Raw genomic sequence first — 16,965 nt, 5'->3', positions numbered from 1 at the left:
TTCATCTTTTTAGATCTGATGGTTGTAGTAAAAATCTCGATATGTCTGATATAATACTACTTCAGGAGACGTGGCTGCTAGGGACTGCCCAATTTTATGGGTATACAGCATACTTGTGCCCTGCTAACATGGTAGAAAAAGGCTGCTCATATGGTGGATTGGTTATTTTAATAGTAAACAATTTGAAAACAAAACAGTGCATGGAAGTAGAAAATGCTAAGAATGTATTAGTGTTCGAAATACAAATTGACTCTAACCATAAATTGCTTTTGGTAAACATCTATGATCCTCCTAAAGGAACCGTTATAATAGACATTCAGCTTAAGGCATTTTACTTGTTGGTAATGAAGCTTGCACATAATCCGGATACAAATGTCATTATTGGTGGTGATTTGAACGCCAATTGTTTAATAACTGAATCCAAAGGTTCAACGATTAGGAGTGCCCCTCAATTCATTCGTAGGTGCGCTCAAAAAAAGAATGCTTTGAGGTGGTCTAATTTCTTTGAAGAATTGGATTTAGTCCTTCTTAATGGTGCAGTGAAAGGGGACATGCCTTCAGCGCCAACCTGGCATAGTGGAAATACATATTCCACGCTGGATTTTATTCATGTAAGTGAAATACTGCTTAATTTGGTATCGGAACTGCAAATATTATTTGTTGATTAGATTGATCACGTAATATTGACATTTATATATCAACTATTTGTCATGTTGTATACTCATTTTGATGAGGTCGGCTTCGTGAATGTTAATGCTGGCGGTAACAGGCTAGGATGGACGGACAAACATTTGGAAAAATCTAGAAAATGGGCTAATGATGTCGAGGATTAATATCCTCACATGGAAAATGCTGATGATATAGTATCCTGGATATCTTTCCATATATAAAGCTTTATGGGACTAAATAAGGGGAGGACACATGGTAAGGTGATCTATGCTCGGAAAATAAAGTTACTCCAGGAGTTGAGAAGGATTATTAAATCTAATGTGTCACTGGTTGAAAGACGGTTGATGAAAAATAAAGGGAAAAATTGTTATAATAATTGGATAAAGTGATATGGGATGTCCGCAGAAAATGTGGTTTGGCAAAGCATGGAGAAGGTACTGGTTGCTGGAGATAGCAAAACACGATGGGCTAAGTATAAAACAATGACAAGTAAAGGGGATCATTTGTAGTGAATCCTCATGGAAAAGATTATTTATAAGGTAAATTCTCTGGTGGTGAATATGCTGTGGAAATAAAACCAACAATAGAAATCGAATTTGGATCAGCTGATCTGATGCAAAAAATCAAAAACCTTAAATCCTCGTTAGCACCAGGAATAGATGGCCTATGCAAATTGATACTAAAAGCTAAGCCAATATTGTGGCCAGACATTCTAAAGAAATCTAACAAATACTGGAAGTATACTGACTCTTGGAAGATATCACATGTAATTCCTGTGTATAAAAAAAGACAGAGGGATATTCCAGCTAATTATCGCCTGTTGGCTTTAGCAGACATGTTCAGTAAAATGTTCTGTTCTGTGCTGTTAAAGGAGATAAACCATTTGGCTGAAATGTAGGTCTCATCTGTAGCTTTCAGACTGGCTAAATAAGGGTATGTTCAACGTATATGATTATTTTGTTGTTGTTAATGCCCTCTTGAAGCAATCAAAGGCGAAAGAGTTGTTATCTGTATCTTTTATTTGTAGACTTTATATCTGCATTTGATACAGTGGAAAGACCAAAACTATGGGTAACATTGGAAAAACGGGAATGCCCACACAACACAGGCTGAGCAATATGGGAAAACTGTTGGAACAGTCACCAATAAGGAGGGGAGTCAGACAAGGCTGCCTTCTGGCTCCCCTCCTGTTCAATCTGTAGATTTCTGATTTCGGCAGTATCTTCGAAGATAAGAAGAATGCTTTTCCTAAATTGGTTGGAAATAAAGTTGGCTGGCTTGGATATGTGGATGACTTGATATTTTTCTTTATGGAATCAGCCATAGTGTCCAAGCCTCCATAAAATATGCACAATTAAATGGGTTAAAGGTTAACCTCAAGAAAACCCAATTTATGTAAACTGATAGGAAATGTGCTGGGAGATGTTCAATTAGCAATGGCTTGGGTGTGATAAATAGTGTGATTAGCTACAGATATCTGGGTTATGATCTGACTGCTGAAAAGAAGAATGAAGTATTGATAAAAAAAAATAAAAACCCAACCTACCATGTCTGCTATTACTCATTTTTTTTAAAAATAATGGCCGGTTATAAACACATTGGAGTGGTAAACATATATCCGCAGAAATTATCAGCAGATTTTCTGTATAACCATGAAACACCCTATGATGATCTGACAGGTTGGGCGGATCATATAGAGGGTCTCATATGGAGAAAGGATTCATTTTAGTTACAAAAAGCCACAATATTATATACATTTGGCACCATCTCCATCAATGCGAAGAATATTCATGGCACACCAATTTAATAGATTGGAGGTCTTGGATGTAAAAAGTGTGCATGGGCAGGTCGCTTAAACAAAAAACAAAAAACTTACATGCAAACTATGTACAGATGATCAGCAAATAGAATCTATTTGTTATGTCATAAAATTGTGCTCTACAATGAATTCATTATATGTGCAATATCTGAGCCAACACGTAGACCATATGAAAGATTTCACAAGTGATTTATTTTGGTTGAGATTTTGAAATGTGTTTCAGGCTATAGCCGATGATTTTTGATAGCAGTTGTTCAGGTTTGGAAAGGAGCAGAACGTCAATTGGATACATGAGATGAAGCAGGGTCATTTTAATGAATATTGTCTCTTTTTGAGCACAATGGGCAATATTTATTGATAATGTTGTAATGTTTGTTTCTTTTATGATGTTTTGTTCTATGATTTCTTTTTGTTTGATGCATTTTAACGTAATGAATTGATAATATTGTATTGATGATGAATGTTCTTCCTTTTTGATACATATGTGTAAAAGATTAATATGAACTATATTAACAATGTATTTTTAAAAAGTACACTGTACAAATATGATTCCTAACCTGTAGCAGTCTGACTTGCATGTCCTCTATAACAATAAATAGGAAATGCTGAAATCCTAGATACTGACATGAGTGAAATGTGTACAATATGATACTACGATCGATTTTTAGACTGTCAAAATAACAGTATCCTCCCATTGAAGATAAACTAACTTTCTGGAAGTAACAAACTAAGGAGATGTGTTAGCAAAACACTCAGGGCAAAACTGTAATCTGTTTGTCTGTCTCCTTGAACTTTCTGATGAGGAGATTGCCCTATATTACTCAAGAATGTGGCCAGGTACTGGCCCAGGATGCGAGAGTAGGAGGGCATATCTTCGCAAATTTAGGGAGGTAACGGGGCAAAGCTGCTGCAGAAAAAGGAGAGGAGGACAGGGGTGTGGTGAACCACAACACAAGCTACTGCTAGGGCAATGCCCTTTTTTCATGAGTCAATATTTCTGAGGAACGTGGCCTGGCAGGTTTGGGTTGCCCCACATGCTTTGTCCCAAAAGTGTACTGTAGTAGCAGCAGAACAAGGCATTGTAAATCCCGTATTTCACAGATCTTAAAAGAGCAACTGAAAGCAGTGTTTCATTTAACTTCTTTTAGATTTCCTTGACAAACACTTCTATCTCATGTACATTTCTTTTTAATTTGCTATACCTTAATTCTTTTAAATTTTTAAACTGCTGCAAAATAACTGTATATTTTTAACTCTTATTTGTTTCGTATAAACGTTCCAACTTTGAACATGTTCTACCGGTTTGAAACTTAGTTTTACCTTCGAAATATTTAAGATTAAAACATTTCAATTATGGGTGTGTATTTTAGTGAGGAAAGAGACACAGGAATTGTGGCTTTAGCATATTTAATCTGGCGAGTCTTGGGGCTGCCCCCGTGTTGGAGGTGGAGAAGACACCACACCAGGAGATAATAACTCGATATTGTCATTCCTTTGTGTCTCCTACTGGTATACCATGCTGCAAGTACTTACTTCTTGGTAAATCAATTATACTGTTGCTTCCTTTTCTCATATGTAAAGTATCGGGTGCATCAGCAGGAGCCCAGAGGGCGCAAACACAAGAACTTCTAGGAGCAGTGCTGGCACTGAACTAGTGGCAGCATTTGAGTCGGGGAAGAACATGTGGAAGCATAATACTGACCAAACCCACACATAATGCTCAAAAAAGGTTATCAGACCACTATTCAAACCTGAGAATTGGGAGAGTGGTAAACCTATCTGGCACTAAGCTGCCAGATCCATACAGACTGCCACACAAGAAAGGCATGGAATGGATCGAGGGCATTGGTAAGAAAAGAACATTCTGAGCATCATGAGCACGTGAAGGGCATGAGGGGCTACTTTAAAGTCAGACACAAGCAGGTCTTAAACAGGGTGGCTTTTACAGTTCTTGATTGATTTAAATTTTTATATAGCACTAAATCGCCCACGGGCCTCAAAGCACACAAAAAACAGAACGTTACAGACATACAGACATCTCACTGCATTCATATTGGCGAAAGATTGGGTTTAGTCTGGGTTGAAAAGATGGGTCTTAATTCCTTTTTTAAACTCTAGTTTTTCTTTCTTTGTTTCTTTGCTCATGCTTTTGTATTCTAATTCATGTCTGATGTTCAGGGCGTTGCATTCCGTACTTATGTTTCCATTTTGATTTCATTTTTACTGTGTTTGCATCAAGAGTCCAATTTCCCTCCATGATGCAGGTGTTGGTCTCATCTTTTGCGGTTATTCTCCGGCGAGTTACATTTTCCATTTCCACACAACGTCACTGAGTAGGATAAGGTAAACATAACAATTGCATTTCAGTATGGTTGTGAAAAATGTATTTTTTTCCGAAAGTAATTTCTAGTCTAGAATGTCAGAGTATCAGTCCCTAAAACCCTGGCAAAGACACAAACATGAAGTCAGGTTGTCAGTATTGTTTTTTTGTCTTGTAGTCACTCTTTTAGAGTTAGAATTCCCAGAGATCAAGGAACCATAGAATCCAGCGCACAAGTAGCGCACGCGGCTGCCGCACAGTGTGCGTGTGCGACAGTCTGCGCCAGCCGTGTACGCCAAAATCCATTTCCGCGCACAGCGTATTCATGGATTTTAACATCCATTACCAGCCGTGGTGCAGAGAGGTGCAGCGACCCTGCAGCAGCGCCAGTTACGCCCCCAACCCATCCCTGTTCACCACGTACAGCACACAAATCCCGTACATTGCGCACAGGCCCCCAACCACGAAAACGCCTGTAAAACTCCCCGCGCACCCCTCCGAATACACATACCCCGGGGAGTTTCTCACGCGATTGACCGTGTGTGAGTGGGGTACGTGTATTACTGGGGTGTGCGGGAAGATTCACACGCAACTGGGACTGTGCGAGCAGGGTATGTGTATTACTGGGGTGCGCGGGAAGTTTCACACGCGATTGGCCCTGTGCGAGCGGGGTACGTGTATTTCGGGGGTACGCAGGAAGATTCACACGCGATTGGTCCTGTGCGAGCGGGGTACGTGTATTACTGGGGTGCGCAGGGAGTTTCACACGTGATTGGGCCTGTGCGAGCGGGTTACGTGTATTTCGGGGGTGCGCAGGAAGTTTCACACGCGATTGGCCCTGTGCAAGCAGGGTACGTGTATTTCGGGGGTACACGGGAAGTTTCACACGCGATTGTCCCTGTGCAAGTGGGGTATGTTTATTACTGGGGTGCGCGGGGAGTTCCACATGCGATTGGCCCCGTGTGAGCGGGGTACGTGTATTTCGGGGGTACGCGGGACGTTTCACATGCAATTGGCCCTGTGCGAGCAGAGTACGTGTATTTCAGGGGTACGCAGGAAGTTTCACACGCGATTGGCCCTGTGTGAGCAGGGTACGTGTATTTCGGGGGTACGCGGGAAGTTTCACACACGATTGGCCCTGTGTGAGTGGGGTACGTGTATTTCAGGGTACGCAGGATATTTCACATGCGATTGGCCCTGTGCGAGCAAGGTACGTGTATTACTGGGGTGTGCGGGAAGTTTCACACGCGATTGGCCCAGTGCGAGTGGGGTACATGTATTACTGTGGTGCGTGGGAAGTTCCACACGTGATTGGCCCTCCACGAGCGGGGTGCGTGTATTACTGGGGTGTGCGGGGAGTTCCACACGCGATTGGCCCTGTGCGAGCAGGGTACGTGTATTACTGGTGTGCGCGAAGAGTTCCACATGCGATTCGCCCTGTGCGAGCGGGGTACGTGTATTACTGGGGTGCGTGGGAAGTTTCACTCACGATTTCGCTTTCAGAGCGGGGTACGTGTATCCAGTGTGGTGCGCAGGGATTCCTACACATGAATTGGCAGTGTGGTCCTCCCAGGTGTGCCCTCTACCCCCTCCACGGCCCCTGTAGGCAACCCACACCACAAGGGACTACTCTGCACCCCTGGTCATGTCCCGCAGGCAGCCCATCCTCCATGATCATGCCCCCCAGCCAGCCCAGATGTCACCTTCCACTAGTGATCACCAACTCATTTCCCCCTGCACCACCACCCAACCAGCATTGACGGGCACCTGCCAGCAGGCCCTGACTCATGTCCCCCAGCACCCTCACCCACCAGCATTTAGGGGCACCTGCCAGCAGTCCCTGACTCATGTCCCCCAGCACCCCCACCCCCCAGCAGTGAGGGGCACCTGCCAGCAGGCCCCGACTCATGTACCCCAGCACCCCCATGCTCCAGCAGTGAGGGGCACCTGCCAGCAGGCCCCGACTCATGTCCCCCAGCATCCCCACCACCCAGCAGTGAGGGGCAGCTGCCAGCAAACTCCGACTCATGTCCCCCAGCACCCCCACCCCCGAGCAGTGAGGGGCACCTGCCAGCAGGCCCCGACTCTTGTCCCCCAGCACCCCCACACCCCAGCAGTGAGGGGCACCTGCCAGCAGGCCCCGACTCATGTCCCCCAGCACCCCCACCCCCAGCATTGACGGGCACCTGCCAGCAGGCCCCGACTCAAGTCCCCCAGCACCCCCACCCCCCAGCACTGAGGGGCACCTGCCAGCAGGCCCTGACTCATGTCCAGCAGCGCCCCCACCCCTCTGCAGTGAGGGGCACCTGCCAGCAGGCCCCAACTCATGTCCCCCAGCACCCCCACCCCCCAGAATTGAAGGGCACCTGCCAGCAGGCCCGACTCCTGTCCCCCAGCACCCCCAGCATTGACGGGCACCTCCCAGCAGGCCCTGAATCATGTCCTCCAGCACCCCCACCCTCCAGCAGTGAGGGGCCCTTGCCAGCAGGCCCCGACACATGTCCCCCAGCACCCCCACCTCCCAGCAGTGAGGGGCACCTGCCAGCAGGCCCTGACTCATGTCCCTCAGCACCCCCGCCCCCCAGCATTGATGGGCACCTGCCAGCAGGCCCCGACTCAAGTCCCTCAGCACCCCCACCCCCCAGCAGTGAGGGGCACCTGCCAGCAGGCCCCGACTCATGTCCCGACAAACGACATGACCTAACAAAACATACCCATGTCCCTAAAGCCAACCCTAATCCCCCTCGACCCCCAATCCAAGCATGCAACCATCCACAGAACCCACTCCCAAATGACCCATGTCATGATAGTCTAAATGAACCACCATGCCCATGCAGGAATGCACAACGTAGCCACACAGTGGCAACACGTAACTGAGGAAATGTTCAATGAGACATGCACAAAACCAATGACAGAACACAACACCAATTCAGAAGTTATAAAAATTGTATTAAACACATAATGAACTGACTTGGAGGAATAGTAAAATGAAAATCAATGTACAATGACCTATTTAGAAAAAAAAATATTGTAAATCCAATGAGGTAAAACAAAAAAAATCATGTTCACTAAAAAAGTGGTCCATTGCCAATGTCCATAATAAAAACATAATCCAAATAAAAAATAACCATTGATCCATGGGAATATAGGAAAAGAAAGTGTGTACAAGTCTGCAACTATATACAATGTAAGTCCAAATGGTCCATGATCCACAAACAAAAGGAAACCTACAAAAAAGTCCTATGACGAAAAAACTATATACACACGAAGTGGAGCAATGTCCGTTAACTCCAAATTAAAAGAAAAACAAAGGAAACCTAACACTATCTAACTATATACAATGGCGGCGGCAAGTCATGCGGCTCACTCTGTGATGTCCCGGGCCAGGGCATCATCGAACTCCATGTCGATGTCCCAGAGGCGGGACTCTGCCCTGGCCCCGAGGTCTCTCAGTAATGCACTCATGGCCTGTACCAACTCCCTGCGAGTTGCCTCGAGGCACTCTGCCCGCCTCAACGCCCGACGCATGGAGAACTCCGCCCTGACCATGGTGAGCCACGCCTCTTCCTCCCACTGCCGCTCCGCATCTATACACAGCCACACGGAAGACACACACATTCCAGGGTCCTCCTGCCCTCTGGCCGATGCCTGCGCCTCTGATGTCGATGGCCCGAGCCATCATTACTCCCACCTAGATCCTGCTGCTGTTGCTGCTGTCCATGTGCCCTGTCCGATGCCTGCACATCCTCCATCTGCTGGTCTCCAGTTGTTGGGGTGTCCACCCCTGCTGGACCGCCGACTCCCGACTGTGGCAGGGATGGGATCCCCACCAAGCTGGCTGTGTTGGTCAGGCCTTGTCCACAAGGGGCCCTGGTGGAATCTGGGCCGGAAGACGGCCGGGAGAACGACTGGTGCATAGTCTCCACAGAGGAGGAGAGGGGCGCCAGAGTGCGCGACACATGTAGAAACCCACCGACCAGGGCCCCTCCCAACAGTGCCACGTCGTGATGCTGCTCTTCGTGATGGCGTGCATGCTCCACCCAGGAAGCATGCACGTCATCACAAATGTCACGCGTGCGCAACGCGACACCAACCAGGACGGAGCCCATACAGTCGTGGGACCCCTCGTCCGCAGGTAGAGGAGAGGCAGATGACGTGGCACTCCCCCCTACCTGCGGACGGGCCTGGGACGGGGCATCCCTGCTGGTGCATAGTGGTGCAGTCACAGGGCAAGGACAGCGACATGCATAGGCCCCTCCGCGGTGACCTGTGCTGCCTCCTGAGCCTGGCCCTGGACTGCACCACTTGCACCAGTGGTACTACCCCCACCAAGCCCCATGTGCGGCTCAGTAGCGGGCTCCTCCTCTTCTGTGGAGACCACCAACTTGGATGTCTCCACACCATTGCAAGCCCCTGTGGGGGCTCACCCAGCCCTTCCGCTACAGCCGTAGTGGCAGACGCGGCACCAGCCCCCTCGCTCCCGGATGATGGCAACTCCTGGGAGGGTGGTTGGGCCTTGCATCGCCGCCCGGTGAAGGCATCCCCGCCGCTTGGCTCCACAGCGCCATCTCCGCCCTCTTCTTCACTCGACGCTGCGTAGAGGGAGACATAGAACACAAGCATCAGCGTACAGTACAATATTACCCTAGACAGGAAGCAATAACACATGAGTGGCACTGTCAAATGTCACTTCCATCCTGTCCCTCCACAACACATGGGTGAATGCACGCAACACACATGCAGAAACAGTCCCGGCACCTGCAATCAACATCAGCATCCATATACAAGGGCCTCTGTTAACCAAAATGTTGCCTTCAAACTCACATGCATCATGGCTCACACTGATCCCATGCACACACATCACCGGAGGGTCATGCATCATGGCTTTTACACCACAGGCATAGTGGATATACACAGTGGTTACAATGGTGACGGCACTGCATGAGTGAATCTACACATCATCACGGACATGTGTCATGCATCCATGTGTTTCAAAGTCACACACACACTTCTCAGACACACACACATGTGCACCATACATGTACATGACAGCAGCACCCATCCCTCACACCCCCTCCATGTCCAAGAACAGAGAGTGGCATGCTTTCACGTGTGCATTCCGCATACATCTCCCCATGTTGCATTTGAACACATGCACCATCCATGTGGTTTACACATTACTGGTATCACATGCATGACCATGATGTCCCTGCACACATACATCCATACATGGCCTATGTCACACATACTGGCAAGTATCAGACTACCAGCACACTGCAACATGCCCTGTCTCACACAGCAATGCTTGGCCACTTACCGCTCAACTCCAGACGAGTCTGCCTCCGAAGGATCTGGGCATGGAGCGCTGGGCCTACGTGTTAAAGGACCCTCATCTGGATGTTGCTCATGCTGCCCCGGCCCCCCTCCGCGAGGTGCTGGGCCTTGTAGAGGGTCCTGGACCTCAAGTCCTCTCAGCGCTTCTTGACATGCTTGATGTCGCGGGTTGCCACCCCCTCCGCGTTGATGGCAACCATTGCGTCCTCCCAGATCCTCGACCGTCATGCCTTGTTGGCGCGTGATGTTCCGAAGAGGGCATCATAAAGCCCCAGGACATGCTCCACCAGGGCACCAACTTCCTTCAAACTGAAGCTGGCGGCCCTCTGCCTTTCTGACTGTGGATCACCAGTGGTCTCAGATGGTGTTTGCCCCGACATGGCGACCCCCGAGGCAGGCGTGCTCGGGCAACTGGGTCCTGGGGCTGGGCTGTGCAGCGATGGTATCCCAGTCGGGAGTCTTCTGTTCCAGCAGGGGTGGACACAGCAACTGGACCCCTGCAGATGGCTGACGTGCAGACACCAAATAGCTGGGCACGTTGCCAGCAGGCAGGCAGGCGGCAGCAGATGGCTGGTTGGAGCGTGCTCAGGGCTCTTGGGGGCAGGAAAATGGCCTTTTGGGCAGGAGCGTGGTCTTCTGTGTGTTTTCGTGTGGCAGCTTGATACAGAGTGATTTGGCACGTGAAAAAAGTGCGTGTCAGCGTGAAATCCGAGAAAAGGCCCTTAGCGTGTAAGCCCGTAAGTGATGTTACGCACGCGGGCGTTCCCCACAACACAGGTGCATAGTGAATCAGCAGGTGAGAAAACTGCATGTCACTGTTTTATTGTAGGAAAGGGCCTTAGCGCGTAAGCACGTAAGTGACGTTGCACGTGTGGGCTGGCTAAAAAGGTAAGAGTATCACGCTATTTCCTTGTACGTGCTTTTTGTGGAGAGCGAGCGGGTGTATCTTGTACTTCTTGTCGGTTCACACGCGATTACTTCACAACATTTCCAGTTCGTACTCCCTGTTTCCTCAGAAAGCGTTCTTTTCTTCTTTTGGTGGGGGTGTTGCCAACACGCACACGTGCATCTTTTTCACATTCTTTTTCAAGGCAGACGATGAGTCGCGCACGTATTTTCCAACTGTGGTTGCCCCCATGTATTGCTGCGTTTAACACGTGTATGCTTATTTTTGTGTTTCTGGGTGCCACAGCGTAGTGCGGGTTCATTTTTCCACACACGTGGTCTACCAGGGGTTGCCTTTTTGGGGTGCCTGTGCATTGTGTGACCCGTCATCTTCCCCCAGGGATCACATACAGCCTTGCTAGAGCACTAGGGTACAAATTCCTTCTAGTACCCTACCCCTTTCACCACAATTACCCAGGACAATTGTTTACTGCAACTCCCATACGCACAACAACATAAGTACCATGGTTGGGAGGCGACCAAGCAGTAAGGGAGGCAAAGTTGGCCGACCTCCAAAAGGTGGACGTGGTGGGCACGTTAGGGGACGTGGCCAGGATTTGCATGGTGCCCCTAGAGCCCAGTGTGTGGAGGACCAATCGGGGCAACCTATGCCCCCCCCAATGGTTGTGGGAAACGTAGCTGACACCATCCCAGCTCAGCCCTTGTTGCACCGGCCCATTTTGTCACCTGAACCAGCACAGGATGACTCTCAGGTCAGCAAGTCTAATCCACGTGTGGCGGTGAAAGTTGCTGTCACCAGGCCACATGGATCTGGGGCAGCAATGTCATCTGCTGCCCCAAGTAGGCAGGGTGGGGAGGCTGCAGAGGCAGCTGCAGCTCTATCCACCCCAGCTCCGTGTCTCCCAGCCAGGACAGTGTCGGTCCAGGTCCATCACACCGACGTTGGCCCTGCCAACATCACCCTGCAGCCAATGCCTTCACCAAGACCTATGGTCATTGTGCATTCACAAACTTCTAGTACCCAGTCCACCTGCGCTTCTGCCCCTACTGACCAGAGTGGCGTAAGCCACTCAGGATCCGCACCACCTTCCAAGAAGAGGAAGAAGGGTGCTCTCGCACTACAGGCTGAGACCCCAGACACGGCTACACACTCCGGCACATCAAGGAAGCCTAGCTTCAATGACACCAAACTTGATGCACTTGTGGCCTATGTGTCGGCACATAGCCGCAAAATGTTGGTAACTGCAGGCAGTAAGACTAAGACTGCTCAACGTAGGGCCCACTGGCAGACCATCGCAGACCACATTAGTGCCCTTGGATTTGTGAGGCGCACAGGTGATGATTGCTACAAGCGGTGGAATTACCTTAAACGCAGAGCAAAGAGCAAGCTGGCTTCCAATCATGCCTCTACTCTGGTGACTGGCGGTTGGTCTCCACCAGAGGAAGACCAACTCACTAAACATGAGTCTATTGCTGGAACCTTCGTCACAGAGGAACAGATCCAAGGCGTGGGAGACTTACCAGATTATGAAGCATTGTTCGGTGAGTGCCCATGCAAGTGTGTGTAATCCATGTGTATGTTTCTTGGGTGATGTGTCATGATTGAGTGCCAGGTGAGGGTGTGTACTCCTGAGTGGTATGGGTCACCCACATCCTTCCTCCAAACCATTCACCGGCCTTGGGTTTGGGTATGACAGCATCCCTTCTGACCACAGTAGGCAATTAGCGTCACATTAATGCAGTTGCACTTGAACTGTCATCTTGCAACAACATTGTTCTGAATTTTCAGTGTTCATTCAGCCTGATTGTTTCAATCCTGTCATTTTTGCAACACATTTTTCTGCCTGCTCTAATGCCACATATGTGACATGCTTCTGTCATAGATTACAACCACATTGGCCCATATGTATTACCTTGTTATGGGAATGATTTCACCATTCAGGCTGATTGAGTAAGGGCCTGCTCACATTAATTTATGGGACCTGTTTGAATGTGGAACATGATTGTTGTTTCATGTCATGTTGAAGTGACCAACCATTGATGTATCCATCTGCCTGCCATCACTGTATTATTGCACACTGGATGTGTTGCAGTGTGTGGCACATGCGTATTTTGTCACACTATTTTGCATTTTTCATCTCATCATGTCCATCTCACATGGATGGGTGACAGTACTCATTCACTGACATATGGCTGTACTTGTCAAATGTACCATGCCTATTCTACGTGCCATCTGTGTGCATGTATGTGTATTGGACATACCACTCACAGGCTAATCTGTGATGCCAGTGCTATCCAGCATGCAGCAAATGTGTTACTTTTCCATCTTGGTGTCCTCAGTGTCTGCTTTTTGCCTCCCCTTGCAACTCATTGACAGTGCATGCATGCCAGGGTTCTAGTCATGTGGGACATGTGTAATTAATGTACTGGATCTCTGCCTTGTCAGGCCTATGTGTGTGCTATGGTGCTCATGCCTGTTTCCATTTGTTGTCTTTCATGTTTTTGCAGGTGATGACACACTTGATGCTGTTGAGGTGGAGGAGATGGTGCAGACCCAGGAGGAATCTCAGCCACGACCGGGCACCAGTGGAGGACGTGGGGTGGTGGTGGGTGAAAACCCAATCTTATTGCAGACCATACTGTCCAGGGGTGTCTCTGGTTGCACCTCCCCAGACCTCTATGAATCAGGTGCTGAATCGGAGAGTGATACATATGTGGCGTCACAGGTGAGTTATACTGGGAGGGATGCTGTTCTGACCAACCCACCTGCACCAGGGGGAGACCCCTCTATGGGGATGTCAGTGTTGGTAACTCTGACTTTGGCGGTTGTGGATGCAGGGTCACACTCCAAAACATCTGATCCTGTTCCTGGGCCAGCAGATCAGAGGGGGAATGCAGTCCTGCAGCCTCAAGCAGTGCCAGCACAGCAAGGTGCAGATCGCCTTGCCCCAAACAGGTGTGGTGCCCGCCGACGCGGTGGCCGTATGTCACCTGGCAATACTGTATGGGAAAACTACATGTACGGTATAGCAGCACAACAGGGAGCATCGGTTGAAATGATGGCTCAGGCAATGGAGAGGGTGGCCACTTCCATTCTCCCCCCTGAAAGGCAGATGGAGGAACAACAGCAGGCAACAGACTCCATTTGCCAATCACACAGGGAAGACATGTTGGCGTCCAACAGGGACCGACGGCGGCACTGGAGACTCTGTGGGAAGCCATTTCTGTAGAGTCACTGGGCCACAGGGAAGCCCTGAGGTTAGAACTCCAGTTCCTCAGGGAGACTCTAAGTGAACTTGAGGCTTCCCGAAATTTAAGGTCAGAACAGCAGCTGGAGCAGCTCACAGGTTCGCTCTCAGCTGAGCTGCAGGCAACTCGCGAGGAGATCCGGGCATCACGCGAGGCCATGCGTGCAGAAATGCAGGCAACCCGTGAGGTGCTGCATGGGGATCTCCGTACTATCATCCTCCAGAACCAGACCTTCAACAGCCGCATGCTTGCTGCCATGGAGGACCATACCAGGGCTTTGCGTGGGCTGCCTCCCTTAGCACGGCCACCTCCTGATGTAGCAGCAGAGGGTGAAGAGAGTGACAGCAGCAGTTCTCCCACATTAGCGTAGCTGTGCAGGCCATGAGCCCATGGAGGTATTTTTTTTTTCACAACTTCCACGCAGGTGAGTGTTGGTGTGCACCCTGTCCTCCAACCTCCTTTGTGCCTCCCCCCGGCCCACACATGGCCATTTTTGATTTTTATTTTGTATTTTTTTTTCAGTGTGTTTCCTTGTATGGCTCCCGTTTGCATCCACTGTGTATTCCAGCTGGGCACATGCAGGCCTGTCCTGTGTTTGGGTTAGATACATGGGTTCCTGACACACACACCCCTCCTGCTTCCCCTTTCCATGGGCTTGCAAAGGGTGTGACCAAGTGACAGTGACTTACACAGTGACATTGGGCTCCCATGAGCTGTGTGGGCAGTCTGTGGTCAAAACTGTGTGGACATCCCTAGTGGGGATTTTTGTTGTATTGAACACTGCATGGTGTATTGATATGGGCTTGTGCATCCATGTCTTCCTCCTTATTCACAGGTACCTTCTTCATGTCTTCACAAGTTTGTCTCCTTTGCAGATGCAGTTCATGTTGTATGCAGTACACTGACACATTTGCCTGACAGCAACCCTCTGCAGTTGGAAGGGGTCGATGTGCTACCTTATTCGGGTTGTAAGACTTGCACTACTTTGATTTTGTACTGTCATATTTTGGCCCTGTTTCATCCTGTGTTGCTGTATTGTGTTGCTGTTATTTGTTCATGTGTGCGGTTTATTATTGATTACTGGGAGGTTATTGTCTGTGGCCTGTTTCCATTTGGAACAGTGCACTCTGTGACACTTGTGTCATGTCTTGTGCATTCATTTGGTTGCTTTCACATTGCATGACATGCCATGGTGTGTTTGGTAGCTGAGATGGGGAGGGTTTGGGTGACATGGCACTATTTTCATTTTGTATTTTGCAAGAGGGTAGCCATTCATGCAGCATAAATGTGTGCCTTTTTGTGACACAGCATTGGTTGTCTTTCAGTAGGTACGGATGCACACAATGTAACACTTCCAGGTGACTAATCTCAGGCTGGTATGGTTGTGACAGTTGACTGTCCCTTATATCATCATCATTGATTGTCAGCTGGTATGTGCCAGGGCTGTGTGCACTCCACAGGGGTGTCATTGTAGGTGAAGTAATTAGCCACCAGCTGCGTACGGGCTGCCTCACCAAGTGCCCTTTCCCCTCCCATGCGCAGTGGCCGTGCATGTTGTTAGGGATGTGGGGGCACCACCATGTCCACCCGCAGGCCCCGGCGTGTTGCAACGTTGTACAGGACACATGCTGCCACTATGATCCGGCACACTACTCGGGGCGTGTATAGCAGCCGCCCACCAGAGTGGTCAAGGGAGCAAAAGCGTGACTTGAGCACTCCGAATGTGCGCTCCACTATGCCTCGGGTTGCAATATGGGCTGTGTTGTATCTTACCTCAGGTCGTGAGGTGGGGTTCCGAATTAGCGTCATCATGTGGGCACTCAGAGGGTAGGCACTGTCCCCTGGGGAGGTGATGATGGGTATCATTAGTGGGGTTGTGACATTACACAGTATCTGACATGCATGCATATGCCGAGGCATTTATACTCACCAAGCAGCCATTTATCGCCATGCCGCCCAGCTTCTAGGTCCCGGTTTAGGGGTGACATTCTGAAAATGAAACTGTCATGTGTGGACCCTGGATAGTTGGCATATACTGAGGTGATGATTCCCTTGGCATCACATACTACCTGCACATTGATGGAATGCCAGTGCTTGCGGTTTCTATAGATATGCTCAGTTGCCCTGGGAGGACGTAGAGCCACATGGGTGCAATCAATGGCACATAGCACTTTGGGGAAGTGTGCCACCCCGTAAAAGTCCTGGACGGCAGCCTGCCTTTCTGCAGGTGGTCTGGGCAGGTATATGTGCCTGCGGACTGAGGGGCGTGCAGTCATGATGGCCAACACCTGGTGTAGGCAGCGTGACTGCGTGGCCTGTGACACCCCCCCACTATGGCACTTGTCCGCTGAAATGAACCAGTGGCCAAGAAGTGCAGTACATGGACCATCTTTTCCAAGGGGCTCAGTGCTTGGGAGCATAGGGTGGGTGATGTGAGGTCATCCTCTCACTCACTCACCAGGTCGAGTATTATGTGTGGTGGGAACCTGTACCTCCCATACACCTGGTCATCAGGCATCCCCAAAAGGTGGTCCTGGGTGTAAAAATTCTGGGCCTGGCTATCCTCCTCCTCCTGTGGTGTCCCACGACCACTGCTGCGAGGAACGGTATATTCATTGTAGCGTCTGAGCTTGTTTGTTGTTTGCGGGCACTTTTATGCTGCGCGGGG

This window comes from Ambystoma mexicanum, chromosome 3q (genome assembly GCF_040938575.1).
Source record: "Ambystoma mexicanum isolate Mex_15411 chromosome 3q, UKY_AmexF1_1, whole genome shotgun sequence".
In the NCBI taxonomy this organism is placed as follows: Eukaryota; Metazoa; Chordata; class Amphibia; order Caudata; family Ambystomatidae; genus Ambystoma; species Ambystoma mexicanum.
Note: the sequence above shows the minus strand (reverse complement) of the source record.